Raw genomic sequence first — 25,273 nt, 5'->3', positions numbered from 1 at the left:
TGAAACACCATCTAAATAAAAAACCCCTTGCCTTGGATTCCGACTCATAGTGACCTTACAGGACAGGGTAGAACTCCCCCATAGGGTTTCCAAGGAGCTGCTGGTAGATTCAAACTGCTAACATTTTGGTTAGCAGCCCTATCACCACAACCAACAGGGGTTATTTCTCCCAAAGTGGCATGCAGTAGCATAACCATGACTATCAGCCAGAATTACTGAAAATCAAACTCAAAGGGCAAGGCTATAAGTATGCAAAGACAGCAAGAAAAAAAAAAAATTAGTCTGAATCCAGGAGCAGCATAGAATAAGAAGGGGAGAATGGCTGAGGAAAATACCCTAAATGGGAATATTTGATGGAACTTCCTTTATATGTGATGCCCATGTCACCGGTACTGAGGGTGGAGGTGAGAGCAGCTTTGAGGATAAGGATAGGACTGAGCATATTGGTGAGTCACCTCTATACCCAAGATGAGTACTCCATAAAGCTGAACATCTTGAGAAGGATAAAGGCATTTAGTGAAAGTATGCTTGTTCTCAAATATGAGACTTTTAACATCCTATCAGCAGCCCAATAAATTTTTTCAGACAATTCTTTAAAGGTAGTACAGATATGTTCGGTAATAAAACTCTAAAATCATTCTTTTAACCTATTGCCTTTCTGAGGACTGCAAGGGGATTCTGACCTCCCTAGTAATAACTAAATGCACTTGAAGGTTTATAAAACTTTTCTAGATAATTTCCTATACTTTGTCTTATATGATCCTTATAATAGTCATGAATGGTATAAATGTATGTGTATGAGGTGTGTGTGTGTGTGTGTGTATCTATGTGTGTATTGATGTTCTTTCTTTCAAGTTGAAGAAAGGAAAACAGTTCGGTTAGCTGCCATGGTCAAGCTCACACAGTTTGGAAGCAGTAGAGCTGGGACTTCAATCTAAGACTTTCGAATCCAAATTCTGGGCCTTGAAAACAACACCTATACTGGATTACTGTAAATATGAGAAGGGTATTACTTTTTTCTTTTCTTGTAATAAGATGGATCACTTAAAAAAAGTAGATGAGAAAGCTTCAATAATTTTCCTATCTGCTTACTTAAAAGTTAATATACTCGCTTGTTTGCTTGGTGCTTCTTGAGAACCAAATTGTGTTCATGTTATTGTCTATCTAGTTGCTGGATGATGGAAACACTAAAGTATTTTCCTAAGCCACCCAGAGCCCCTTGGAAGTCAGTATCCTTGAAATCACTCAGGGTCAGTGTTGGTTAGTTTAGGTGGTTGGAGCCCAGGCTTAAGACACCATGGTGAAACTCTAAGGCCCCAGAAGGACTTTGCTCTGCTCTAGGGTCTAGGACTATACCCTGACTCTATACTGCTGACTGGAACGAAAACTGCACCTGAGAACTCAGGCTGATAGATTGATGGGTTGGATAATTTACGGTCTACTTCATGCTAGGCACTGGGCTAGTTTCAGGGGATTCTAGGAGAAACAACAAGTTCCCGTATTGAAAAAGCTTATCATTTCTTGCTCCATACCATAGTATGGCAATGCTGGCCATATTTTGAAACTAGACAGAAGTTTGGAGTATCTGGTATGTAAGGCAATGGGGTATAGCAAGGCAGTTCAACACAGTAGTTAGAACACAGACTGTCAATGCTCAAATTTCACATTTGCAACTTATAAGCTGTGTGATTTTAGCCAAATTATTCAGTTCCCTATGCCTCAATTATCTTATTTGTAAAATAGGCATGATAATTCAAAATCGAAGCCTCAAGTTGCAATACTGAAGGATTCTACAGGGAAAATTTTAAAAGATGCAGAAAGCATCAAAAGAAGGTGGAAGGAATTCAGAGTCACAGTACCAAAAAGAATTGTCCATGTTCAACCATTTCAGAAGGTAACATATGATCAGGAACGGATGGTACTGAAGGAAGAAGTCCCAACTGTATTGAGGCATTGGTGAAAAACAAGGCTCCAGGAATTGACAGGATACCAACTGAGATGTTTCAACAAATGGATGCAGCACTAGAACTGCTCATTCATCTATGCCAAGAAATGTGGAAGACAGCTACCTGGCCAGCTGACTGCAAGAGATCCATTTTTATGCCTATTCCCAAGAAAGGTGATTCAACTGAATTCAGAAATTATTAAACAATATAATTAATATCACATGCAAGTAAAATTTTGCTGAGGATCATTCAAAAGTGGCTGCAGCAGTGAATTGACAGGGAACTGCCAGAAATTCAAGCTGGATTTAGAAGAGGATGTGGAACCAGGGATATCACTGCTGATGTCAGATGGATCTTTGCTGAAAGCAGAGAATACAAGAAAGATGTTTACCTGTGTTTTATTGAGTATGCTAAGGCGTTCAACTGTGTGGATCATAACAAATTATGGATAACATTGTGGAGAATGGGAATTCTGGAACACTTAATTGTGCTTATAAGGAATCTGTACACGGATCAAAAGGCAGTTGTTGGAACAGAACAAGGGGATACTGCATGGTTTGAAGTCAAGAAAGCTGTATATCATTGTTAATACTGTGTGTCAACTTGGCTGGGCCATGATTCTCAGTATTTATATGTGATCACTCCCATGATGGAGTCTGCTGAAAGTAGCCAATCAGTTGAAAGACAATTTCCTTGGGGTTGTGGCCCGCATCTGAATATAAGCAGACGTTCTGGCTTTTTGCTCACTCTACATCCTGAGGCTCTCTCCTGTTCATCTGACCTGCAGCTTTGGGTTGCACTATCAACTTATCTGCAGCAACTTACATGCAGTTTATCTTGGGATTCGTCAATCTTCACAGCCTGAGAGCAGAGTCCTGCTCTCCTACCTCCTGATCTTGGGTTCTCCAGTCCCTGCTGCTATGTGAATTGAGAGAAGCCTCTATTCGGATCAATGGACTTGGGAAGTTCCAGCCTAAATAATCTCTTGAGCTGTTGCCTTGATACAAATCTCTCTCTCTTGCTCTCTGTGTCTCTAGGTATATATATATATTTACACTTTACTGGTTTTGCTTCTCTAGAGAACCTAGCCTAAGACGGTGTGCCTAAGACAGTGTGTATCCTTTCACCATGCCTATTCAATCTGTATGCTGAGCAAATAATCCGACTAGCTGGACTATATGGTGAAGAACGCATCATCAGGATTTACTTGGATCCACAATCAACACCCATGGAAGCAGCAGTCAAGAAATCAAAAGACACATTGCATTGGGCAAATCTGCTGCGAGAGATCTCTTTAAAGTGTTAAAAAGCAAAGATGTCGCCTTGAGGGCTAAGGTGTGCCTGACCCAAACCATGATGTTTTCAATTGCCTAATATGCACGCAAAAGTTCAACAATGAATAAAGAAGACTGAAGAAGAATTGGTGCCTTTGAATGGTGATGTTGCTGAAGAATATTGAATATACCATGGACTGCCAGAAGAATGAACAAATCTGTCTTGGAAGAAGTACAACCAGAATGCTCCTTAGAAGCAAGGATGGTGAGATTTCATCTCACATACTTTGGACATATTATCAGGAGGGCTCAGTCCCTGGAGAAGGACATCATGCTTGGTAAAGTAGAGGGTCAGCAAAAAATGGGGAGGATCCTCAACAATATGGACTGACACAGTAGCTACAACAACAGGCTCAAGCATAACAATGGTTGTGAGGATGGCACAGGAGCGGGCAGTGTTTCGTTCCATAATGCACAGTGTCACTCTGAGTCGGAACCAACTCGACAGCACCTAACAACAACAGCATAAGTTGTCATCAAGATTTGACTCTTGGTGACCCTATGTGGGTCAAAGCAGGGCTTTCAATGGCTGACTTTTCAGAAAGGTATCACCAGACTTTTCTTCTGAGGCACTCCTGGGTGGATTTGAACCACTGACATTTCCATTAACAGCCCAGCACATTAACTAACTTTCACAGTTATATAAGTCAGTACGTTTAGGATTCCCATAATTCAGTTTTTTAACCTCAGACCTAATGACATTTGGGGACAGATAATTCTTTATTGTAGGGGGTTGCTCTGTGCATTAGAGGAAGTTTAGCAGTATCCCTGACTTCTCTTTATTAGATGCCAGTAGTACCCTTTGCCCAGTTGTGAAAATAAAAATATATAAGACATTGACAAATGTCCTTTGGGAAGCATAATCAACCTTGAATGAGAACCACAGATAAAGTGAGAAAAATAAAGCAGAGAGAGGTCAAGCAATTTTTTCAAGGTCACACAGCTAAACATAGTGAAACAGCAATGGGAAATTGGCCTGTATGAACCCAAAGAGAAAGATCTTAATGAATAAGCTTTAGTAAAGTTTCTCGGCTCAGGCTGTGAAATTCACATTACAGAGTCTGATTTGGTTATTTATTATGCAATGGGAGAGATTTGATTAGATGTGTCTTTGGTAGATATCATAACAGATGGATTGAGGGGAGGATGAACTAAAGAGAAGTTACACAATTGTCCAAGTGAGGCAGAATAAGGGCTTGGATGCAGCCTAGATGGAACAAAAGGAACAACGAGCAAAGCAACAGCAGTGTACAATTTGTTGAGATCTTCAATATTACTTCCAGCCTACATGAAGGACTCCAAATGCCTTCCTGACTTTACTTTAGTAGCTCATTGCAAGATTAGTATAAGCAAATGTTATTTAACTCCCCATTGCAGAGAAGGTGGCTCAGCCCCTGATAGATTAATTACAAGCACACAGGGTCATACAGACACTCAGTAAGTAGTTCTTAGTCCTTCAATTTAATCCTTGGAACACCCTGCCTCTTCACACTTCCTCTTAATCTAAATCATCTCCCACTACTGATTTATAGAAAATGGATATTTACAAAGCTAATCAATACCAGTTTAACGTATCTGCTTCAATCCACTTTACTTAATGACATGGCACCACCTTGAATAGCCTTTTTAAATAGGCAAAGTTCAGATCCTTTCAAATATATGTCTGGCGTTAATCCCTTCTTCTTTGCTTTTATCTCCCTGCCATTTTTCCCCTTCTCATCCTTCCATTTCCTCTTCCTCTTCTTTCAGTGTGATGCAGACAGTACAAAGTACACTGGACTTAATAATCATAATAATAGTCTCAACAAAATCAGCTAACCTTTATTGAAATTTGCTATGTGCCAGTCAATGTTAAGCTCCATGCATTTAATAACTCATTTGCTCCTTGCCACAACCTTATAAGGAAGACACAAAATTTTTCTTTTTTTTTTTTTTAACAGATGAGGAGCCAGGCCTACTTACCTCCCAGGTTATCAAAATCAATGAGGTAATGGGTGCAATAGCAAATTGCAAAACAAGATGCAGATTTAAGCTGTTATTAATTCATTTTTCTGACTCCATTATCCAACAAATTGAAATCTGACAACTCTACTTAACCTAAATCCTTAAAACCTATGAACAATAATTGGAATGGAGAGCAGATGCTTGCTATTTAACCAGGCTTGTTCTAACACATAACAAAAGCTCTGAGGTTCTTGTTTACTGAGTTGGAAATGAATTTCAGTTCACTTTAAATTAGGTCAGGCATAATTAGGATTAAGGACTAACTGGACTTGAAAAATGATGGAACGTAAGTGTCCTCTATCTGGCCAAAGTATCTGTATTAAAAGGATTAACCTGAATGACTGAAATGTGCTGACTTTGTGTATTTAATTTCTGTTCTCTACTGAAAACATTGAGAGAGAGACTGGTGAGAAACAGAACCTCCCCAACAGCTTATTTTGTCATTCCGCCAGACCTTACCACAGCTATTAGGGCCAAATACAGGAAGTGTCCTAAGGGGAATATGCCATTATGTTGTAAAAATCTGATTTCCTCTTAAAACTCTAAAATACTTCACCCATCTCCCACACCCTAAATCTTGTCTGTCATTTATCACTACTATCAGAAGCATCACCTCTCAGCTTAGCACTTGATTTTCCATTACATCCACTGGGATATTTGTATAAGTGGTACTCATAGAATCTTATAAAAATTCCTAGTGTCAGGCCCAGGGGCCTCACTTCTGTGTTCATCCTTCCCATCATCCCTCAGCATTGTCCAGTGAAGTTCTGTTTCTTCGGAATATTCACTTTGAGATTATAGATCTCAGTCTCTTTCTCAAATGCCTACATCTTCACCAGGGTGCGAAAAATATTTTCTCTCTATGACTTGGCCTGAATCTTTTTTTTTTTTTTTTTAACTCTCTCTCTTTCTTTCATTCTATTTCATTGTTTCAAATGCCATACCTGTCTAGAAGATACTCACTGTCTTAGTTTCCTATGGTTGCTGTAAAAAATACCACAAAGTGAGTGACTTACAAAAGAAATTCTTTGTCTCACAATTCTAGAGGTTGAGAGTCTATCAGGGTATCAATGTGTTGATTCTTTCTGAGGCTTTGAAGGAGAATCTGTTTCATGCCTCTCTCCTAGTAATGCATCTCTTCAGTCATTCCTTGGCTTGCAGCTGCAGCATCACACGGCATTTTCCCTCTGTCTCAGTGTATCATCTCAGTTCTTTTACGGGATTAGGATCTCCCCTACTCAAGTATGGCCTAATGTTAACCTACCTCATAACATCTTCAAAGACGTATTTCCAAACAAGGTCACATTCACAGGTACAGGGGTTAGGATTTCAACTTATCTTTTGGGGGTACACAAATCAATTAACACCTTTGTAAAGTTCCAGGACCTTCCAAAATTATGGATGGCTCTCTCTCTGGACTAAGCCATACTTGGATTTCTTTGGTTGCAATTAGATGGATATTTCAGGACATCAAGAGACCAAGTCCAGTGAAAAGTTTTCACTTTCCTTTTAGCCTCCATGAAGTAAGTTCTAAGCAATATTGCATTCCAGTCTTTGTCAAACGTGGGGTTTGTCAATTATCTAAGAAGTCCTGGCTCAAACCTGGTAGGACTGACTTAATGAAAAGACTGGACACAGAAGGATCCTTACTAGTACTGTAAAGACAGCCTCCTGTGGGCAATGCTTTTATCAGGGAGAGAAGGTGTTGTTCTGATTCCTTCCATTTTCCTTCTTGTGCAGAAATTAAGGAACATCCAAACTTAATTTCTTTGGATTTATTCAATATTCAAAGGGACGTAGTTTTCTATGATTTATTTATATAGGCATATATGCAGTGGTGAAGCATTTGGCTGCTAACCAAAGGTCAGCAGTTCCAATCCACCATTTGCTCCTCAGAAACCCTATGGTGCAATTCTACTGTGTCCTACAGGGTCGCTATGAGTCAGAATCCACTCGACGGCAACAGGGTTTTTTGTTTTTGTTTTTTAAATACATAACGAGATTAAACAAGCATGTTTTCTAAGTAAAAAGGCTTTAAGTGAGAGATTTGCGTATGTGTATTCTCTCTCAATGCAGAGAGGCCGGTTACCCTTTTTGGAAAAAAACACTCACATAGACAATTCCATGCTTAAGAACAATAGGAAACAGTACTCCTTGTTAATTTCATTTGCTTTCTATGAAAAGTAAAAAAAAAAAAATTGCACGGAAGTATAGCAGAGGAAATTTCCACCAGGATCACCCTTAGAGCTGATTTTTGAGTGCCAGATGTATTTCTACCCTGCTAGGCGATGCCAAGAGCCCTGGGCACCTAGTGATTAAAAGTTTGGCTGCTAACCAAAAGGTCAGTAGTTCAAATCCACCAGCCGCTCCTTGGAAACCCTATGTGGCAGTTCTACTCTATCGTAGGGGGTTGCTATGAGTCGGAACCAACTCGACGGCACATAACAACAGCAAGCAATGCCAAAAAGGTGGCCGAGAGATTTCTTAAACATGTTATGTCTGAAATTAAATTTACTAGTTTAACTTCAAAATCAGCTCAGTGACTCTATTTCCAATCTCCTTGGTCAATCTTAAATACACATCAATAGATTAATTTTTATATTAATTCATTTAACAAACCTTTATTATTTGTTAACTGAACAAACACTAGTTACTGTGTTAAGTGCTATTGATATGTAGGTTGATAAGTCATAGTGTGTCCTTGTTGGGACTTGTTCTCATAATTTTGAGATTTTATCCATATATCCTGGTTCTCAGCTCATCTGCTTATTGAAGCTTTTCCTGGTAGTCCTGTCACATATAACTCTCCTGCTCCCCCTGCTCTTCCATATTACAGTACCAAATTATGGGTAAGGGGTAGGAATAGAAGGTGAAAGCTGAACAGACATAAGCGTATGAGAGGATGTCCCACCTCACGTTTTCACACACATCACATCTGTAAAATGAAAAGACTGCTAACCCCGAGAGTTGTGCAGTATGCAGGTAAGTGGTAACTTTCATACACCACTGGTGGGAGTATCAATTGGGGATGATATGGACTCAGGGCTGGGGGGTCCAGATGGCCTTACCAGCAAATCAGGAGGAAGTTGTTCACGGTGATGAGTCATTTTTGATAAAAATGTTGACATATAACTATATAACATTCTATAGCAAGAATTTAACAGATCAGAGTTTTAACAGGATATCTAACGCCTCAGACCATAAAGGCAGTGAGTTGTTCCTCACGATAGTCACATTAAGAGAGAAAACTTGTGGTAAAAGAGGTAGAACGCAAATGGTTAAAAATAGCATAATATTCTGTTCTCCCTGCCGTTGTCCTGCCACAAATTTCTTTATTTGATGCTTATCCTAAATTTGCCTTTTAGGACCTTATTCCACTAACTATTCTGCTTATTTCATTGGCATAATATTTCCAGTAATAGCTCTTCCCCAGGGACTCTGGTTTTATTACTTGGTACTTCCTTCCCTTGGCTGACTACTATAATTCAGCAAGGTTAGCTCTGTTCTTAATTCTTTCTCTCCCATGACCTAGCTATTCCCCCTTCTTTCTTCATCACCCACCTAACCCCAGTTTTAGTCCATTTCTGGCTTCTTCTATGACAGCATCAGACCTCTTGAGTCTAGGATCAAGATGTAGAGTGTACTTTGGAAAAACACAAAAATCCCAGGTTGGCTGAAGTAAATTCAGTTCATAAAAGGAGATAGTCTTGAAAGAAATGTTGAGCTTATATGATGAGTCACTTGATAGCAAACGAATAGTTTTACAAATACTTGTCCTACCACAAGGAACAAGCACTTTGAATTGTTTGTTTTTCAAGTGATTGCTTCACTCTTATGTTTTAAATTCAGCAGAGTTATTTCTGGCTTTTTTTTTTTTTTTCCTTTGCTTCACTAAGAAAACAAGATTTCTTTCCACATTTCAGGATTTATCTTATTCTTTGTGACCTCTTTGCTTTCTTTTATACATCCGAGAGCTGGATTACTTGTTTTTGTCTCTACCACTGAGAGGTTTTCTGTGTCACTGTTGACACCCAGGTTTGTTAGTCTGATAAGTTGTCTCCGTGCAAAAATGTTTTGCTTTCATGACATGAACATATGTTCCTCAGTACACAAACGGAATTAGGGTTTTTAGGCTAAGTCAGCATTGCTTCTGAGAATAGTGGAAGAAAAACAACCAGAATTTACATGACGAAACACTCAGAATTTGGAGTCCCATGGGAACTAGGTTTGAATTCTTGGCTCAATCTTTGTGAGATATTGGGCAAGTTAACTTTTCTCTTTTATAAAATGAGAATAATACTGCATTACCCTATTTTTAAGAAAGTATCAAACATAAACTTTGTCAGCAATTTAATAACAGCATTTCACAAAATAAGATATATCAGATGAAATGTACACATCAATTATAAAAACAGAGTGGATGTTTTAGTGTCATGGGAATTTAATAATATCTGCCTTGCAAAGTCCTGTATTAAAAAAATAAAGAGATCACATTCACAGTAGGTACATATGTAGGTATGTATGACACAGCTGCTGTCTTAGTTTTCTAGTGCTGCTACAAAAGAAATACCACAAGTGAATGGCATTAACAAACAGAAGTTTTTTTCTCTCACAGTCTGGTAGGCTAGAAGTCGAAATTCAGGGCACTATCTCCAGGGGAAGGCTTTCTGTCTCTGTTGTCTCTGGAGGAAGGTCCTTCTCATCAACTCTCCGCTGCACTAGGAACTTCTCTGAACAGGAACCCCGGGTCCAAAGGACATGCTCTGCTTCCAGCACTGCTTTCTTCATGGTATCAGGTCCCCCTGTCTCTCTGCTCACACCTCTCTTTTCTATCCCAAAAGAAATCGGCTCAAGACAAAATCCAATCTTGCAGATTGAGTCCTGCCTCATTAATATAACTTCCACAGATCTCGCCTTATTAACATCATAGAGGCAGGATTTACAGCACAAAGGAAAATTATATCAAATGACAAAATGGTGGACAATCATGCAATACTGGGAATCATGGCCTAGCCAAATTGATACACATATTTTTGGGGGACACAATTTAATCCATGAGAGATGTGAACTGAAAGGTTGGCAGTTCGAATCCACTAGCAGCTCCTTGGAAACCCTGTGGGACAGCTCTACTCTGTCCTGTAGGGTTGCCAGGTGTCTGAATCAACTTGATGGCAGTGGGTGTTTTTTGTTTTTTTTTTTTCAGATGTTCAAAAATGGTAGCTATTACTATGATTTACTTCAAAAATCAGCTGATATTTTGCTATTGTTTGAAATTTAGTAAAAAATTAGCCTTAACTCACAAATTCTGTTATGTCCAATGTCTTTCTCATATTTCTGTGCATCCCTGTGAGTTTATGTCCTTCCTGAAACTTCTTGTTTCAAGTCCTTGCTTCTCTTGAATTCTTGACTCATGTCTCGTTTTCTGTAGCTGTTTTCTTTACTCTGCTTTGATAAAAATAAGCATTTTCCTTCGGTTTTCCACGTATTCACTCAGGTTTTTGTGTGTATAGCAGACTTCACCGAATTTTTGGAATAACTGGACTGATTTACCCTAAATTGGTGAAAATAACTTATAATTGGAAACTGGTCATTTTTGTTCGTAAAATTTCCTTAGCTGCCTGGCCACCAAGAAGTTCTCCTTATTGTGCTTCTCCTCAGATTCAGGATTTCTGTCATGTCGCTGATCTTGGCTTTTTTTTTTTTTCTAACACCCTTGTCATTCCCTACTTTCTCCATTACTAAAAACTTGATAATTTTTTTTAATGCAGAACACGTGTTTTCTATATAAGCCAGTTTTCTATATATATATATAGAGAGAGAGAGAAAATCATATCCTTTTAACCCACGTACTTGGAGCCTTACTTTCTATACCCAAAAGGCTAATCAGTATATTTCCAAAACATAGATAATTCTCTCCCAAAACATACATCTGATGTTAGTTATTAATATATTCTTGCACACAACTACAGTTCCTGTGGGATATAGTTAATGTTGTCTAAAATGTTAAATCCAAGTTTCCATCTATATATTATCTGCACCCATGCAACTGAACCTGGTTGGAGGGCAACATAAACCATGCTGACTGGTCTTACTTTAAATTCATGATCATGAACCTGAGGTACGACCTTAATGTTGCCTGGAAATCATTCTATATTTCCACCATCAATTCACTCCCCATTCTCCTAAATGACCATTTCATACTTTCCTCTCTTTCTGTAACGCGACAGTACCAACCCTTCTCCTTCATCCTCTCATTTTTATTTCCAGCCTGGACCACCTCACATCTTAGTGACCTCATGCAATCTCATGGCTTTATGTGTTATGCATACGCTGAAACTACACACACACACACACACACACACACACACAAACACATGGATCATCTCCTTTCTTAGTACCGTTTCCCCCAAGCTCTCTGCTCTATATCCAACCGCCTACAGGATATTTCCACTTGGATGCCAAGTAAGTATACCAAGCCTTATGTCCAAATAAGTATACCAAACCTTATATACAAAATTATGTCCCAAACTTCTAACCTCCTCATCTTTCCTCCACAAACCTGTTTCATCCACAGAATTCAAAATCTCCAGTTGATATCAACTCCATTGTTTTAGCCATTCAGGTCTAAAAGCCAGACTCATCCATGGCTCCTCTTTGTCTATGATATGCCACTTCTTTAAACTGAAAATATTATTGATTCCATCTTTAATATATCCAGAATTGAATCACTTCTTAGAACCTCCTCTGCTACCTCACACCATCATCTCTTTATCGGCATGTTAACTAAGTCCTCAGTTTCTATAAAATGATGCTTTAACATCCACAAAATGTTCCCTAGCTGCGCTTCCGTAAACAGGACTTACCCAGGAACACCTGAAAACCTTTGATAGCCCCAAACCATATACCTCCACTGTTATCAAAAACATGGATTTTGCTGGGTCACCACTTTCAAAAAAGCTAACCAACTATAAGCCTGTGTGCCCCACCTTGCCCTTTCCTTCCCAGGGAAACCACAAGAAATGCATTTGCCCACAGTTCTCTCTCTCTGCCTCTGCCTCCTGACCCACCCTGGTGCTTCTCCGGAGTGGCCTTGCATGGCGTGCTCTCCCTGGGGAACTGCGAGTATGATAAAATCTTTAAGTCCTTCTGGTCTCTCTCTCTTGGTCTGTGTCTGGCCTCACCAAGCCACACCTTGGGTAACATGGTTAAAGTTTGGATTATTACGGTAGCCTCTTAACTGGTCTATTTTTTATCTCCCTTGCCCTCCTGCAGACTTGTCTCAGCAGAATATCCACAGGGACTCTGCTAAAACTTAAGTCAAATCATATGGTGTCTTTGTTCACAATGTTCAAATAACTCTCTAATTTTCTCAGAGTAAGAACTCAAGTCTTTCTAACGATCTGTAAGTCCCTGACAATTTCAATCTCCTACATCCCCCCTGCCCCCATCTGCCCCAATTACATCTCTGTCTTTATCCCCTACCATGTACTCATCATTCTCTCTACTCTAATCATATGAACAGCCTTGGCTCCAGGAACTCACCAACCACAGTCTTGCCTGAGGGCCTTTGCCGGGGATATTCCCAGTACAGTGTTTACATAGCTCATACCTTCATTTCCTTAAAGTCTTCGCTCAGATATCATCTCCTCATTGTGACTACTTCAATTAAAATTACAATTGCTCCTCCCCACTGGATTCCTTGAATCCTTTACTTATAAATCTCTAGTAGATAGTATGTTGATTGGCAAATAATAGGCATCTAGCAGATATTTAAGGAGCCCTGGTGGCAGAGTGGTTAAAAGCGGTCAGCTGTTAACCAAAATGTTGGCAGTTCAAAACCACCAGCGGCTCTGCAAGAGAAAGATGTGACATTCTGCTTCTGTAGAGATTTACAGCCTTGGAAACCCTATATGGCTGCTATGAGTCAGAATCGACTGAACCACAGGGGGTTTGTTGTTGTTTTTTGGTGGGGGGTGGGGTTTAGTAGATATTTATTGAATGAACCAGTGAAAAGATAATATCAAATAATTCTCTAGGTTCATTCAATCAAAACACTAAGAAAGATGTTAAGGTTACAATATGAACAAATTGTGGTAACTGTCTGAGGACTTCATAGTGTACTGGAGGAGATAAATAAATAAACAAAGACAGTATAAAACAATGCAACATGTTATTATATATTAATGAACCAAGGACTCTGGGCACACAGAGGAGAGTGATTTGGAAAATATGAGAGACCTTAAAAAACGTCTTGATCACTAGTAGGACCTACTTGGGGAAAGAATAAGGTGAGCGTAACCTGGTACAGGGCAACATGTGTAGGCAGAAGGCATTGAAAGTCTTGTGCTGCCATAATTCCATTCAGGACTGTGTGGATTTGAACAAGTCAGTTTAAAAGAAGTATGCTCTGTAGGTTAGGGATTGTTGTCTGTCGTGTTCACTGCTGCATCCCCAGTACCTACAACAATGTTGGGCAGATAATAGATTCTAAGTGCTTGACAGTAAAGTGAATGAATGAACTGCTTATTACAACAACAAGGTTTTTGCCAAATTAATTTTAAAGTCTTTTCCAGTATCTTCAACCTAAATTATAACAGTCATGATTTGAATCAGTGTAAAGAGCTTCACAGTGATTAGATCAGCCCCAGCACAGAATGGCTGTTTGAGGAATTGGTTATCTCTCCAGACAGCGGGCTTTCAGAGTGTAAAGGTCTACATGGCCGCTTCTACAAGACATTGTAGAAAATATTTCTGCATTTGATCAGAGGCTAAACTAATGCCTCTCTTAGGTCTTAGTTTTGGAACAAGCTTGTCTAAAAACACTGACATGGTTCTTTCAGAGAAGTCATAAGTTGAATAAAAGAAACCCAAGCTTTTGTCAGTTTTGTGCTCCCTTTGGAAACCCTGGTGGGATAGTGGTTAAGTGCTATGGCTGCTAGCCAAAAAGCTGGCAGTTCAAATTCATCAGGCTCTCCTTGGAAACTCTATGGTGCAGTTCTACTCTGTCCTATAGGGTTGCTAAGAGTTGGAATCGACTCAACGGCAGCGGGTTTGGTTTGGTTTTGGTTTTTATGCTCTCTTTGGATAGATGTCCATTTGGATTATGGTTTTATGTGCTGATGTCATCAAATACAGAGTCCCTGGTATTGCAAATGTTTAAGTGCTTGACTGCTAACTTAAAAATTAGCAGTTTGAGTCTATCAAAGGGTACCTCAGAAGAAAGGCCTGGCAATCTACTTCTAAAAATTTAGCTCCTGAAAACCCTATCGAGCACAGTTCTACTCTGACACACTTAGGCTGTCATGAGTTGGAATCCATTTGATGGCAACAGCAACTGGTTTTTACTGTCAAATATGTTGACTTGTATTCAGTTTGCCTTTTATGACCATATAAAAAAAAAATCAAATCCGTTACCTTGAGTTGATTCCACCTCATAGTGACCTTATAGGACAGTGTAGAACTGCCCCATAGGGTTTCTAAGGAGCAGCTGGTGCTGACCTTTTGGCTAGCAGCCTAGCTCTTAACCACCACTTACAAGTGACTTAATTGCAACTCGGCCTTAAAAGGTAAATTCAGTAGAATTGTTCTCTAAAGCCTCTCAAATCAGCTGACTGTGCTCAACCATCCCCACCATCCAAGTGCCATCTGACCACCAGTGATAGCCCACAGGGCCAGGCCACGGTTCTGAAGCAGGAGTCCCTTGTACTGTCTATCTGCTACACTACAGGGGATAGGTGGACAGCTTCATTTGGACTATTTCTACAGAGAGGTTTTGGCTCAGATTTCATCCCATGCTGAAAAGTAACTTTATTGTTGTGTTTTACTCCCAATCTCTGTAAAGCCTTGCCTGAGGGGTCTTAAGGCAGGGGAAACTTTAAGCAAGAGGAATGTGTTGGGTTCATCATAGCTCACTGGTAATGAGCATGGGTTCTAGAAAAAAAAAAAAAAACAGACCTCTCCCAGTCCTGCTGCATATTACTGGCTGTATAACCGTAGGCACATTACACAACCTTTTTAAGCTCCAATTTCCTCATCTGTACAATGAGAATAATAGTACCTGCTTCACAGGATATAAGAAATAAATGAAATAATGTACAGTAAGCATAAAGCACCATGCCTGGCATGTAGTTAGTACTTAAGTTACAGTAATTTTTATCCAGGGCAGCCCACTCCTCACTTGACCCTGTCATATCATACCAGCTGCTGGATAAGACAGAGGGAATGACCTCCATCTAATTTCATGTATGATCTATTTCATTTTTCTACTAAAGATTTCACTTTGTTTTTTGAAAGGATGTAAGGAATTATCTTCTATTTTTTCCCCATACATCCTTTATGCCTGTGCTTCCACTCAAAATTAGAGCAAAAGGGGAGGTTTTTTGATCAATGCTATTTCCCTTAAAAAATGCTCATGCTTATTGGACAAATGGTCTCTAGATGCAAAAGTTTTTGAATTACAACCTTACATTAAAAATAAGGTTTCAGGAAATAAAATATTGTGTACAATGTTCTTTAAAGATATCCAGTTAGCTTGTCAATCTGTGAGGAGGTGATGTTTCTGGGAACTATTCAGTAATTTCAGGGGACAAATACTTAGAACATTATCCTACTGCCACTGCATAGGAAGAGAGAGAGAAAAAAAAAAAAAAAGATTGATGTGCACCTGGGGCTATACAAAGATACTCTGCACTTCCTGAAACAGGACACACAGGAGGACAGTGATGCAGTGAATGTTCTTATATCAGAGCCTTGCTATTTATTCCTGTGCTTGCCAGGAAGATAAAAGGAATGCATTCTATCTGGGTCTCCAAATGGCACCATTGCCAGTTGCTGTAGCCTGGGTATATTGAGCAATGTGGCTATGCCAGAATTCCACCCTCGTGAGTCCATGCAGTCATTAATTCATTCAGCAAATATTTACAGAGTGTCAGCACTGCACTGGTTTCCAAGGATACATTGACAAGGAAGGAAAACAGAATCTCTGCCTTCAAGAATATTATATTGTCTCTGAGAAGACAGATAAAATGAGAAGTAAGAGTTGCTACAAAGCTCATAACAGGGGGAGCTAACTTAGAGGAGTTGGGACCAAGGTGTCTGCTCAAAGAAAAGATCATTTCTTACCTCTTTTAGCTTCTGGCAGCCCTGGGCACTGGCATTCCTTGGCTTGTAGATGGATCTTCACATGGCATCTTTCGCTGTGTGTTTCTGTATTTCTGTGTCTTTATTGAACATCACTCAAAAGTAATTAGGTTTGGGACCCACTCTGGCATGACCCCATTAACATGAAAGTGAAGTCCTTTTCCCGAACAGGGTCATAGTCACAGATACAGGTGTTAGGACATCAGCATATCTTTTTGGAGGACACAATTACATGTACAACAAGAGGAGGAACCAGAAAATATGCAGGGTTGACTCAATTAAGACTTCAATATCAGAGCTAAACCCCATTCTCCAATTAGCTTTGTTACTAAAATTGAGCTGATATTTTGATTTTCATTCATCTGTCCTCCTGCCTTATTTCCCAGTAAGTTCTACACTGAGAAAGAAAAATAAAGATGCTATCTTTCAGTTTCCCTTATATTCCAATATCTTGGTGTTTTTGCCAGGTTATCTGAAAAGTGTGCCTCAGAAATTAGCATTTAAGAGCCAAATTAGCCCGTTAGCAAATAGACCAATTGAAGATTTGGGCTTTAACTTAGAAGACCTTAAAATGTGGCAGTGCTTTAGTTAGTTTTTATTTTATTTTACTTTGTTTTAGTTAGTTCAGCCATGTGGAACTTTGCCCTCAGCGACTGAGCACACTGACGTTTGCAAGGTTGATGGGCCTACATTGCTTCCCTATACCTGACACAAAAGGCACACCAGTGCATAGTGTTCACTGAGAAACTCTGTAAACACAGGAAAACAATTTTTTTTCTGCCCATCAAGTCCTAAAAAAGCCTGTGTTTTGAAGCTCTGCCTATCTTAAAGTGAGCTCTAGATAGAACAAATATACTCTCTTTCCCCATATAACCCCTTTATTGGGCCTTCTTAAATCAGATCATCAGTCACAAAGGCCAGAACAGTCCCTGGTTTCAATCTTGCAAATGTTAGGAAACCTAGAAACTAAGAAGGAATGTACCTAGAATGTACCTCGAATACTCAGCTGTTAGAAATCAAGCTTGCTGATCAAAAAGGGTCAGATTCTAAAATATGCCTATCTCTATCAGAACAGCAACAGAGGGAAAAATAAAAATTCCAAAAAGATCAAAATGTGTTAAAGAACATGATCTTTGCATTACTTCTGGATCAGTAGGGAAGATGAAGTACAAGGAATAGAAAATGTGAGTCAGGAGCTTAGAGAGAAGTCAGGGTGAGTTTTCCAAAGGGCCCTGGAGAGGCAAGGACCTGAGGTGTATGCTGCAGACATCTTGTTGCTTACTAGGCCCAGGTAGTTCAGGCTTCAGAAGCAACACTAGCATTTACAATGCAGGAAACTGCACAGTGACTCTCCGGTATAAACAAACATGGAGAAGACAGAAGATGCCTCTTGGAACAGATTCCGAATGCCAACAAACGTTTACAGCAGGAGGCAGTGGCAATGACCACTGTGACATAAGACCGAAGTGCTTCTCACAAGAAAAGAATGGAGGCCATGTCATTAGAAGACAAAACACACATGCAACACAGCCCTAATACCAGGAATTTAGAATGGAAACAGAAGTGAGAGTTTTACATATGCCAGTTAGAGAAGAAAACTGTCTAATAACATCTGGTAACTGAAGCTGCCACTTGCACTCAGTTCTAAGGTCTTAGAAAGAGGGCAGGAATTTTTCAAATGCTGTTCTCTGAGAATTGAAAGTGTGTGCATAGGCGGGCCCTTTGCCCCATCCTCTCCCCATGAATGGCAAACACAGTGCTACAGTTAAACTTATAGGAGATTTTCCTCAGAGTAGTTTAATTTCCCAGGCTGTGGCCTTCAGATGACTGGCACTAGCTGACAGGCATCGTGGCAATGTTCTAAAACTAAATTTTCCCTATATCTCCCCTCCTTCCTTTAGCACCCGAGCTTCTGCTTTTATTTTGGCAACAATAGCATGGTCTTAGATTGGACAGAGTACATGGTTCTGGGAACAACATTTCCCCAGAGGCTAGGTATTTGCTTGAGTTCTTTTTTGGGTAGAGTAAGGGTGATGCTGTGACACTCTTTTGCTTCCAATTATTAGAAAAACAATGGCATATGAGAGACTGTAGGTTGGATTACTTCCACTGTGAACATGCTTTAGAAACTACACTATTTGGTAGAAAACAGTCCAGGCTGCAGCTGTTGCATAAAACTCAACTCAACCCAACTATCGGATTGAGAATCTTTCTAGATTATAGATTGAGCAAAATTAGAAATTGGACAATCGTGATTAAAGAATGCTGAACTCTATATGGTCTTAACTTTTAAAGAAAAAAGGATGAAACTTTAGGATTTTTTTTTTTCAATCTATGTTCTCCATAATAGGAGATTTTAATTTACTTTTTCTTTAAATTTTATTTATTTTGTTGTTGTTGAGAATATACACAACAAAACATACACCAATTCAACAGTTTCTACATGTACCATTTGGTGACATTGATTACTTTCTTTGAGTTGTGCAACCATTCTCACTGTCTTTTTCTGAGTTGTTCTTCCCTTACTAACATAAACTCATTGCCTTCTAAGGTTCCTGTCTAACCTTTCGAGTTGCTGCTGTCAATTTGATCCCATATAGATAGTTCTTCAAAGAGCATAATGCTCGAGGTAGGCCTTTTTTACTAGGTGAGCTAACTATTGTTTGGTTTTAAGAAGACTTCAGGGGATAATTTTGACTCAAGGTTCAAAGGTTATCTCAGGGCAATAGTTTCAGGGATTCATTCATACTCTATGGCATCTTTTTTTATTTATTTGATTTAAATTTGAAACCTCTTTAGGATTTTTATTAGACAACATGGCTAGTTGGAAAACTAAATACAGAATGAATTTTTCACCCAGGATTCAGAACGACTTTGAAGTTAGTTCGATTTTGGCCCATTTCATAGCCTTCTGGAGGCAAAAGCTATATTGCTCGCCAGTTCCCTGTGGGGATCTCAGAGTATCAGTGGTTAATTACTGTGAAGTGGCCTCATGAAGGTAAAAGCAGGACTATCCTGAACCCCTCCCATTAGGGAACCAGCCACATCAATGTTTGACCATACACTTAATGGATAAACTAAGTGAGTGAAGAGAATAAAAAGCTGGGGGACATTGTGGGGAGGCACTTATTCCACATTCCTAATTTTTTCAAAGAGGGGTAGAAAGGGGAAGGAATTTCCACTCAACTTCCCGGGACAGTAAATTTTAGAATGAAACCTTCCAATTTCTCTTCAGTCCTAAGGGAGCAAGAGTAGCTTGTATGACTCACCAATTTATAAGACATTCAATTCATTCCTTTGGTTTTCTCTTTTCTTTGGAATGGAAATGCCTGTGAAGCCTCTGAGGAGACTTCTTTCCCTCTGCTGAGGTTCCTTGCCCCGCCTGGCAGCCGCCAAGCCACAGCTTCTAACTGTGGTTTGCCCCGACCATACTGCCGCCATAATAACCACGGTTTGAATTTGGTGCCAGAATCCTGCACATGTGTGAACCAAGATTTTAGCACATGCACAGGACCTGAAGAGCTGTGTCCTCAGTCTGTCCTTGGATCTGAACATCACAGACATGATTCAACATTCGGACTTCCAAATGTGGACATAGGAGGGCAAGGGCAGAGAGTTCGGGGCACCAAACCCAACCTCCAGATGCCATTGGAAATAAAAAGCTCCCCAACCCCCTCAGACAGCAAGCACGTGGCCTTATGGTCCCTAGACCCCTTGTCTGCACAGACAATAAATTTCCACCTTCTATTTTTATTTTATTTTATTTTATTTCCCTTACAACTGGTGGTGTGGCGTCCCTCTTATTTTGATCGGCTAATAGGTCAGGACAGGTAACCTTGTTCGGTTACACTAGCACTCTGGTCTGCTCTTCACAACACCTGAGGCTGGGGAGTTAGGTCCAATTTGGGGAAATATTGAAGGTCCATATGACTGCAGATTTATAATCATGTTCTTCAGTTGATTTGGATTACTTTCTTTTTTTCCATTATTTCTAATTTCTCAGTGGTTTCTAAACTCAAGAGATAAAGACAAGAATTTTACTTAATGCCTCCAGTAATACTCCAACAAGGGCAAGAATGTACAAAATTGTCCTTTCTGGTGAACCTTTTAGAGATTTTGAACAAATATATGTTGGCTGGGCAAAGGAGTGGTATTGGTCATTGACGAGGGGGCAGGAATTTTCTAGGCTAGGAGGATAACTGTGAAAAACGATAGCATTAAGGGAGCACATAATATATTTAAGGAACTGAAATATGTCCAGTCTGGTTAGAGCAAAAGAGGTAAAAAGTGAGTGGCTTTTATTGAGATTGGACCTGTATACAGGAGAATCATAGTCTAGAGTTTGGCTGTGAATTTGGAATTTGTCCTAAGGTAGGGTTGCCTGACTAAGCAAATAAATATATAGAACTTCCAGTTAAATTGTAATTTCAGTAAACAACAAATAATTTTCTAGTAAAAGCATGTCCCATGCAATATTTGCAATTTTGGGGACACATTATCCTGAAAAATGTATTCATTGTTTATCTGAAATTCAAGTTTAACTGGGAGTTCTGTGTTTTTATATGCTTAATCAAGCAACCCTACATTAGGACAAAATCCCAAATCTATCGTTTTTAATCAGCAAGTCTATTCTAAGGGAAATGGCAAGCCATGGAAGGCTTGGAAGTATTAGAATGATAAGATCAGAAATCAAAGAGAAAAAAAACAGACATCCTTTTCCAAATGTGCCCCTTTCTTTTAGGGCCCTTTTTCAACATGGCCTCGGGGTAACACCAATAATAATGAGAGCCTGCTATATCCTCAGACTCATGACAATACTGTAAATACCCTGAAAAGGGTAAATTATAGACTTAGTAATATGGCAAACAAGGCTGGTTTATAACAAAAATAAGACAGGGAATTTGGATTTGGGCTCTGCAGAGAGAAAGGCAACAGACAAAAATGACTGCCTAATGCAACGATTTCATTTGCAGATCTGAGCACACTCCGTCTGCCTCCATTGAAATCTAGGTTTCATACCTCGCCCTCCTCCAAAATGCCTGGGTTGACTATGCCTGACTGTGCCAGAGAATGAAATGACTTCTGCTGAGTTTGTGGCCACCTCTGTCAGATTCCCAGCAAGGTCTTTCCAACAGACCGACACTGTGATTGCTGAAAAGTGATCTGTCCAGGAATACCAGCATCCCACGCTACCTGCAGAGGAAATGCTCACATTGCGAGTGACCAGGAACTTCTCTCCTGGCTTAATACTCATTTTCTAAAGACAAACTCTCATTTTTAATTGTAACTCTATTTGTTTCCTAAATGTCTCTGTGCCCCTTCTTTGTAACCTTTTCCCTGGGAGTGCTCTTATATAGCAATTGTTAGAGTTCTAATTGCAACTTTCTAGAACAGAGTAATGGTCAGATTGGAACAAGTCGTTCTCACCTACCGGTCAATTTATGGGCTTACAGCTGTGTGAGTACATGCCTCACCAGGAAACCAATCTCTCCCTGGGAGGTCAATAACCATAAGCGGTAGGGGCAACTTTAAAATAGAAAAGAGGAGGCCAAGGAAAAAGTTAAGGAAAGCACTTGACATTTTTCATAAGACCAGAATGTGCCTGCAGTGAATGGCAGGCATTTTAAAATACCTTCCTGCCAACACACCAAATACATCACCACAAGCTTTTGTCACTGTTTGGTATGTCCACTTAGTCTTAGCCTTAATATTACAAAAGTGAAATGGACATTGTAGGAAATCAAATGAGCAAGTGTGTAGAGTTACTACCTTTTAGACCAAGCCAAGACCATACTAAGTGAAATAGAGTTCAGCAAATAGTGTCAACTATGGCTAACATTTGATGAGTGCCTACCGTGTGCCTGAAAGTGGTTATTAACAGTTTACTCATAGGAACTATTTAATTTTCACAACAATCCTACAATGTAGGTACTACTCTTCTTACCATTGGACAAATGAGATAATTGAAACACAGAGCAGGACAATCAATAGCCAAAGTCACACAGCTAGAAAGTGTCAGACCTAAGATTCAGCCCAGACAAATGGCTCTGAAGCTGTGTACTGTTAACCACTATACTACTCTTTTATCTAGGGACAAAGCAACTTTTAATAGTGAAGGATATCTCTGTGGCCTACACAAAGAAGAATGTAGATCAGCTTGACCTAACAGGTTTTCAATTTTCCTTTGCTGTTCCATGATTCAAGATAACGTTGCAAAGATTTATGATACACGAAGGAAAGTAAATGTGGCTGTGGGTAATACCAGCTTAAAGCCAAAATTGGTTTTGTGCTTTGATTTAATGTATATTCATTCATTCATTCATTCAGCAATCATGCATGGAGTGCCTACTGGGTGAGGTGCACTAAATTTGGTTAACAAGACATTATCCCTGATCAGAAGAAATGTACAGCCTAAGGCAATATACAGGTATGGAGAGAAATAATCACAGTGTTAATCACATTGGCAATAAAAGCTACACAGCTATATCCTAAGACCTTTAGTGCTCTATGGAGCATATACCTCAGAGTCCCAAAGACTCCCAAGCTTTGGGAAATATGGGAACATTCACATTGTCACTCAAGAGTCTTTCTCTTTCACCCAGCTCCTCACACAGGACCTTCCTCTTCCTGCCAAATACTGCCTCAAATTTTTACAAGTCTTCAATGGATGTTTCTTTTTGTACATGAACTGTTCCATCGTTGCAGGGACTTTATGGTAGACATGCTGATGATGGAAGCCAAAGGAGGAGAGGAAAAATGTGGTCTTGTTCCCATAAAGTTTTTTAAGTGAACTTTGCTGTTGATGGCGGCCATTCTAAAAATAAAATAATCTATGCCAAGGCCAATGATCCTATGCCCTCTAACCCATCCTCTCTCCTGTGCCCCAGTGAAGTGGGGGAATTGCCCTTACCCTGACAATGAGTCGCTCTCAATCAACAGGGTACGCTGAAGCAAAACATTTGGTGCCCAGGGTCTCACAGACTCTCAGAGAAATAGTGTCTCTGGCTGTGACTTTCACTCCTCTTTCTGAAAAAAGCCAAAAATTAACCTGTCCAAGGGACTAGGCATTGTCTTCCATTTTTGTTTCTATCTCTCAAGAGCTTGAAACAAAGAGATAACATAAGTAAATAAAACAAAATACTTCCCTTATCCTCTAGTCAACAACAACATCAAAAAACAACATAAAAAGTCTTGTACAAATTATACATGCAAATTGTCATTGTTAATAACTCACACAACCTGACACAGTTTAGGCTCAAAAAGAACACTCTGCTACTCTTACCCAGAAAAAAAACCAAACCCAGTGCCGTTGAGTTGATTCCGACTCATAGCGACCCTATAGGACAGAGTAGAACAGCCCCATAGAGTTTCCAAGGAGCGCCTGGCAGATTCGAACTGCCGACCCTTTGGTTAGCAGCTGTAGCACTTAACCACTACACCACCAGGGTTTCCCTGCTACTCTTAAAAAATACTCTTAGGACATGGTAAATGCTGTAATAGTTTTATGAATAAAGTGGTTGAGGACTACAGAGGATCATGCTGTCTTGGTGTTCTGGAAAGGTTTGTTGAAAAACCATGTCCCTTGGGCCTGATCTTGAAAAACAAGCAGGAGTTCATTGTCCAATGAGGAGACCTTATAATGTGTTGGGCAGAAAGATTTGGAAATACAAAGGTTTAGATGCATAAAAGAGCTTGAAGTTCTTGAGTGATGGTGGAAAATGTAACAAGGTTGGAGCATAAGTTGGGCGTTAGAGTGTATATGTGGAGAGGCAGTTGGGAAAATGAAGCTAGAGAAAAAGAATGGGATCAAATTCGGAGCAGTTATATTTCTAGGATATTTTCAGTCCAAAATTTTTTAACTAGATCTCAGTAGAGTCAGGTTTTCATCCATCCTTATTTGTAATACAATTTTTAATGCTGTTTAAGGAAAGAAGAGAGATTAAAAGGTATGTGGACTGAAGCTATACAATAAATACCTATATAATTAATAATAAGGTCTTCAGAGGCAAAGTGAATAATATAACACAGTCTAGGAAATTTTATCTTAAGCACTATCTTTTAGCAGTTCCGAACATAACGGCTTCATAATTTGCTTTAGTCAGATTTTAGTGTTTATTACTTATTTTTATTTAGCCTGAAATAATGGCCTCTGATTGACATTTAGGTTACTACTTGAAAATGGTTATCAGCCACTCATCTGATCTTTTTAGGAGAGTTTATCCCTAAACCTCCAAGCCTTTTTGACCCACCATTGACTTTTCCCATCAGAAGTTGGTAGGGGAGGGTCTTTTGTCCATAATTTTATATCTGGTAGAACTTATTTAATTAAAAAAAGAAATTAAACATAAGCGATTCTTTCTCTCTCTGCCCTTTTCTTCCCAGGCCAGTATGCCGTTGGTAAGGAGTAAGGAAGTTCTCTGCAAACTCAAATTTTCTCCTGTTTATTCAAAGGTCTAGATTAAAAAAAAAAAACAAAACTCGTTTCCATCTGCTTGATTGCTGCTATTAGCGACCTTATAGGACAGAGTAGAACTGCCCCATAGGGCTTCCAAAGCTATAATCTTTATGGAAGCAGACCATCACATCTTTCTTCTGTAGAGCAGCTGGTGGGTTTGAACGACCGACCTTTCGGTTAGCAGCCAAATGCTTAAACATTGCTCCACTATAGCTCCTTAGTAATGATGATGATAATGATAATAGGCAATGACATATTCAGCTCTCACAATATACCAGGTATAGTGCTGCTTATATGTGCCTTCTCATTGAATCCACACAACTACTCTGAGAGACAGAAATTATTATTTCCAGGTTGTAGAGCAGGACACTGTAAGGATCAAAGGAATAAATGTA

General features: G+C 39.5%; 1 pseudogene; it reads right to left on the bottom strand.

Moving 5' to 3' along the window:
* LOC100676142 (large ribosomal subunit protein uL30-like) overlaps positions 1 to 21,677 on the bottom strand; it is a 47,554-nt pseudogene extending 25,877 nt beyond the window's left edge.
* Positions 21,678 to 25,273: the final 3,596 nt, after the last annotated feature.

The sequence above is a fragment of the Loxodonta africana genome, chromosome 3 (assembly GCF_030014295.1).
Source record: "Loxodonta africana isolate mLoxAfr1 chromosome 3, mLoxAfr1.hap2, whole genome shotgun sequence".
Classification (NCBI taxonomy): Eukaryota; Metazoa; Chordata; class Mammalia; order Proboscidea; family Elephantidae; genus Loxodonta; species Loxodonta africana.
This window is presented reverse-complemented; position numbering and strand designations above follow the sequence as displayed.